Here is a 6463-nt window from a genome sequence, read left to right on the forward strand (position 1 = left end):
TGTGTTCGTAGTTCTGCAAACTTTGACCCCCACAGAGTCAACCTTTTCAGTTCAGTCAGCTGCATTTCAATGTCATCTGTGTCCAGCCAGATTCCATACCCAAATCCACTTGCTCATTAAAGCTTTCTGGTTTGATCATAAAAGAAAACATTGGTCCATACACCTAAAAGCCCCGATAACGCATTGTGAATTCTGCTCGAGTCTACGGATGTATCCGTGTATTTCCGCGGTGCTGATGCTGCGCTGAGCGGAGAGCTCCTGAAGCCCTTGAAGTGTCGGAATGTGGAAATTTCAACATCGCTTGAAAAAACTACCAGCTAGCAAAGTCCCTCTCACTGGTAGGCTACGTTATTTTTAGCCAACTACAAGTTGAATCTGGTACATGGGGTTGTTAGTTTAGATACCGTCATTAAGAAGCAGTACAACTAATGTGTCTACGCGAGTTAATTTGCGATGTGCTCCGCTGGCACGGCCATTAATTTTTTAATACACCTTCTCAGATTAATTCACTGGGTGTCGTGCCATCAGTTAACCCTTCGCGTGCCAGCTGCGTGGCAGGAGTGCCCAGGATTGCCGACCCCTGGTCTAACCCATGCGAAATACAGGGCTGCAAATTCCCCTCTTGTCATCTAAAACGATTGCCTATTATTGTCACAAGGGGGCGCTTTGATGCAGTCTTGCTGCGTTACGACCTTGTGTCTCGTGCGCAGGAAGCATTGGCTGTCTCTTCCTATGAGAGCTTCGCAATAATGGCGGTCAAGTGTTTTTTCAACAAAGTATGCAGTGCTGCAAACTAGATAATGAGACCAAATTGTTTTTGTTTTTTTTACATATCAATGCTAATAAGCTACTCTTTTATTAGGCCCCGAACTCTGACCACAAAGGGAATAACGTGTGTCGAGTTATTTGTCCCGGTGAGTCACTCGCTTTCGTTAGCTACCTGTTAAGTTTAGACAATGTATTTTTCCCGCCGATTAAGCTCAGAAACATTTGAAAAAACTAAACAAAACACCAATACAATCGGGAACTGTGAGAATGTAGTGTGTTGTTTTACTTATCTTGTTGTTCCTTACAGTAAGTACAATAAGTGTTTAATGTTCTAAGCTACAGATGGTACTGCTGATGCTAGGTGTGATGCTATAGCTGCTATGTGCGGTTACTCAGGACTCAGGGAGGGGCGGCCCTCTGCTGCTACCGGTTGGTGTGAGAGAAGGAAAACAGGATAAAGACATGATGTGAAAGAGAGAGAGAGATTAATAACAGGTACGATTCAATGCAGAGAGGTCTATTAACTAGGGGTTTGCGATAGAAACGATATACGATAGAAACGATATAAATTTGGCCAACGATAGAGATTTTATACCGCTCTATCACGATAGCGGATGTTGATGATGTCATCAAGCTGCGCCTGTTTTGGTCGAAAGCATCGCAGTGGCTACAACCATTATCATCTGCAAATTATGCTCACAGTCATAGCAAAGAGATGAAGCACTTTTGAAATATGGGGAAAGCCAAAAACTGCGCTTCCTCCACTTCCGTAACATTGATACATTAATGTTGAATTCTCTCGCAGCTGCTCTATTCCCATGTTGTTGCAGTATATTAATAACTAACCTCGTATTGTGGATGAATAATCTCAGTTGTTCTCCTGACTGAAGTTTGCCCCGTGTATAGCATCCTGCTATGCGACTGCAATTGTCCCTGACCACCAGAATCCGTCACGTTAACCTTTATCGAGTGGGAAAAAAAGTTGGCGTTCATCCTCCAGCTTCACTGTGCTAATGTTATGCTAACATAGCTGTGTGGCTAGGAATCGTGTAGCACAACATTATATTCCAGGTAGTCCAACTTCAGTAACCATACAAACGCCACTGCTGTTTAGTTTTCTGTCTTCATTTATGTCGGAAGTGGTGGCAGAGCTGTACGTTTTAGTTAGTTTCAAAAATCTATCAGTCAGAACATGGTATGTCATGTTTAGGAGGAAAGTAGCGAGCTAACTTCCTGCTAACTTCTAACTCCGTTAAATTTAATAACTTCTGTTTTCATGGATGCCTGGATGTTAAACTTAATTGTTACACCTGGTAAAGCAGCAACGATGATGATTTTATTAAAGATTAAAGAATTTAGACCGTTTTTAACTCTGTGTTCGTGTGACTTTGGGACCTGAAATGGACGGAGTTTTGGACCCAGAGTATTCCGCGAAGCTCCTACTACGGCAGCCGTAATTCTCTGACAATCCATCAAGCAGTGCGGCTTACCAAAGTTGTACTAAAACATTTTTTAACAGATTTCTGCACGCCCAAATCGGTTCGAGGTCAGTAAGCACAACCAGAATTCATACATAAGGCGCACTCTCGATTTTTGAGAAAATTAAAGGATTTTAAGTGTGCTTTATAGCGTGGAAAATACGTTATACAGAAGAAAAGAATATATCACGATATATATCGTTACCACGCATGCTTCAAATTATATCACATTAACACATAGTGAGTGAGAAAGGTGACTAGAAAGGAAAAACTCAATGCATCATGGGAATCCCCAGCAGCCTATGTCTATTGCAGCATAACCAAGGGAGGATTCAGGGTCACCTGGTCCAGCCCTGACTATATGCTTTAGCAAAAAGGAAAGTTTTAAGCCTAATCTTAAAAGTAGAGATAGTGTCTGTCTCCCAAATCCAAACTGGAAGCTGGTTCCACAGAAGAGGGGCCTGAAAACTGAAGGCTCTGCCTCCCATTCTACTTTTAAATACTCTAAGAACAACAAGTAGGCCTGGAGTGCGAGAGCAAAGTGCTCTAATAGGGTGATATGGCACTACAAGGTCATTAAGATAAGATAAGGGCTGATTATTTAAGACCTTGAATGTGAGGAGCAGGATTTTGAATTCAATTCTAGATTTAACAGGGAGCCAATGCAGGGAAGCCAATACAGGAGAAATCTGCTCTCTCTTTCTAGTCCCTGTCAGGACTCTTGCTGCAGCATTTTGGATAACTGAAGGCTTTTCAGGGAGTTTCTAGGACTTCCTGATAGTAATGAATTACAGTAGTCCAGCCTAGAAGTAATAAATGCATGAACTAGTTCAGCGTCAATCTGAGACAGGATATTTCTAATTTTAGAGATGTTGCCCAAATGGAAGAAAGCAGTCCTACATATTTGTTTAATATGTGCGTTGACGGACATGTCTTGCTCAGAGAGGGGCAGCCATCTGCTGTGAGCGGTTGTGGTTGAGGGGAAGAATTCTTTGAATTTGATATTTCGGTGTGTTTTGATTAGCTGTAACCTCCCCTGTGTTTCTATGACTAGTTGAGTGTTAGTCTCTTGTCTCTGTGTGTAATTAGTTCAGTTTCTGTTTTCAGTTTTTTGTCTCTTGTACTTTGCCTTTAGTTTTATTTTCAATTGCTCTATTATTTAGATTGAGCTCAGCTGTGTCTTCTTGCACTTATTCAATTTCAAGTCACTTTTATTAATGTAGCGCCAACATCACAACAACGTTTGCCTCCTATGCACTTTATATTGAAAGGTAAAGACCTGACAATAATGCAAAGGAAAGAAAGAAAAGCCCATGTCACAAACTGGAAATGGGAGTGCAGTTGGACCTAAGAGCAGACTCAATCACTTGAAATATTTACAAGATTTATTCATGAGAGGAATCAACTTAAACAGGAGCACGGTCATTAACAGAAACTCTGCACAGGTGACGTGGGAAACCAGGGGGCAGAGAAACAGTCGGGCATGCGGAACACAGGAAGAGCACGGGCTGGAACTTCTGCAACAGAGGAGAGAGGCGTGACTGGACTGGGAAACGAGTGAGAGAAGGCAGAGTGAGAGAGACAAGGCCAACTTTTACAGACAGGTAAGAGAGCGCAGACGGTCATTAGCATCACAGTGGATTCTTTTGTCACACATTAGGTGATCAGTCAAACAGCTCTATTAAATTTATGGAATTCACATTGAGTATAGATGGATATTAAGAAATATGGCTGGGTATCGTCACTGATTTCTAGAATCGATTCGATTCCGATTCACAAGGTCCCGAATCGATTCGATCCACGATTTGATTTGTTTCGATTCGATTTGAATCAGGGAAATTTTGCCTCAGACAGTCAGAAATATTATAATTCTGATCACTTATCAGTACATATCTATATTTTTATATCTATAAAAAGAAAGCTGACGCTTGCGAGACTTGGTCTGGGTTTTTATAGCAGATGACATTAAAAATATTGTGCAGTCAAAAACGAAGTGAAGCAGAGCAAAGTTACAGAGGTTTGATTAGAGACACAGCTAAGCGTACGTGCCGGCGGGTGAGAAAGCCACATCTCAGTGATTCTGATCCGTCGGGTCCGCGTTTTGTGTTTACATCTTTGTGCAGAATCCGTGTACCTGCACATATCAAGATGGCGCCGAGTATGGCAGCCTCGTCGCGAGCTCCCCCAAGCAACGGCTTTCTTCTGTGTTTAATTTTACTTTTCCTTTATTTTTTCACGAGCAGCACTTGTCTCCTTGTGTACGACCGACAAACCTTACTGGACATAAAAGATGGTCTTTCTTATAACTTTCCGGAGTTCAAGTTTTGCAACACGGACGCTCCGTTTGCAGACCCCCCATTCATCTCACCTGAGACGCCTTTGTTCTCTGGCCCTGGAGGCCGCACACGCCGACGCAGAGGGAGAAGATCTGGCGTTCTGGTTCGACTGAGACGGCGCACTTACAGACCACCGTTACCCAGTTTATTACTGGCTAATATGCAGTCTCTGGAGAACAAGCTGTGCGAGCTTCGGGCACGGATCTCATTCCAGCGAGAGATGCGGGACTGCTGCGTGATCTGCCTCACAGAAACCTGGCTATCGGACAAAGTACCGGACTCCGCAATACAACTGCCGGGGTTCTCTGTGCACCGCGCGGACAGGTCACAGGATCTTACTGGGAAAAGCAGAGGCGGTGGTGTGTGTTTCATGATCAACAACAGCTGGTGTGATTATGCGAACGTGCACCCGGTCAAATCCTTCTGCTCACCGGACCTGGAGTACCTGATGATTAAGTGCCGGCCATTCTGGCTACCGAGGGAATTTACAGCAGTGATTATTACGGCTGTTTACATTCCCCCACAAGCCGACACTGACCGTGCACTCAGGGAACTGTACAGCGCGATCAGCAGCGAGGAAACCGCACACCCAGAGGCAGCATTTATCACAGCCGGAGACTTTAATAAGGGAAACCTGAAGAAAGTCTCACCAAAACTCCATCAACACATCCTTTTCAACACACGTGGAAACCGGCAACTCGACCACTGTTACACCTCTTTCCGGGATGCGTACAAAGCCCTCCCCCGCGCCCCATTCGGCCAATCAGATCACTGCTCCATCCTGCTCCTGCCCGCCTACAGGCAGAAGCTGAAACAGGAAGCTCCAACCCGGAGGGCGGTGCACTGTTGGACGGACCAATCGGAGTCTGCGCTGCGGGACTGTTTTGATCACGCGGACTGGGAAATGTTTCACGTGGCCGCCAGAGACATTGATGAATACACAGACTCAGTCTGTGGATTTATCAGGAAATGCGTGGAAGATGTCGTCCCATCCAGAACAGTCAAATCCTTCCCAAATCAAAAACCCTGGATTAACGGAGATGTTCGCGCGGCACGGAACACCGCCTTTGCCTCCGCGAACACATCGGACTACAAACACGCACATTACCAACTCCGGAAGACGATCAAAGCAGCCAAACGTGAGTACAGGGACAGGGTGGAACAACAGTTTGACAACCCTCGGAGTATGTGGCAGGGACTAAACACGATCACAGACTTTAGAGGGAAAACCAGCACACCGCAGACCACGGCCTCTCTGTGTGAGGATCTAAACGTATTCTACGCTAGATTCAACACAGCGAACACCATGAGACCGGACAGTGTGCGCACCGCGGATGACGTCAGTGCGCACACTGTGTCTGAGGAGGATGTGCAGAAGTGCTTCAGGAAGGTGAACGCACGCAAAGCTACTGGTCCGGACGGGATTCCCGGCCGCGTCCTCAGGTCATGCGCGGCTCAGCTGGCTGGAGTGTTCACGCACATCTTCAACCTTTCCCTCTCTCTGTCTGTAGTCCCAGCCTGCTTCAAAATGGCCACCATCGTCCCTGTACCCAAATCCTCCACCATCTCCTCATTGAACGACTGGCGACCTGTAGCCCTGACCCCCATCGTAAGCAAATGCTTCGAGAAGCTGGTCAGGGACTTCATCTGCTCTGCACTACCCGACTCACTGGACCCTCTACAGTTTGCATACCGCCACAACAGGTCCACTGATGATGCCATAGCCCTGACACTACACACTGCCCTGTCACACCTGGAGAAGAGAGACACGTATGTGAGGATGCTGTTTGTAGATTACAGCTCAGCATTCAATACCATCGTTCCCTCGAAGCTGGACAGGAAACTGCAGGATCTAGGACTGAGCAGCTCCCTCTGCAGCTG

The sequence above is a fragment of the Astatotilapia calliptera genome, chromosome 6 (genome assembly GCF_964374335.1).
Source record: "Astatotilapia calliptera chromosome 6, fAstCal68.1, whole genome shotgun sequence".
Taxonomy (NCBI): domain Eukaryota; kingdom Metazoa; phylum Chordata; class Actinopteri; order Cichliformes; family Cichlidae; genus Astatotilapia; species Astatotilapia calliptera.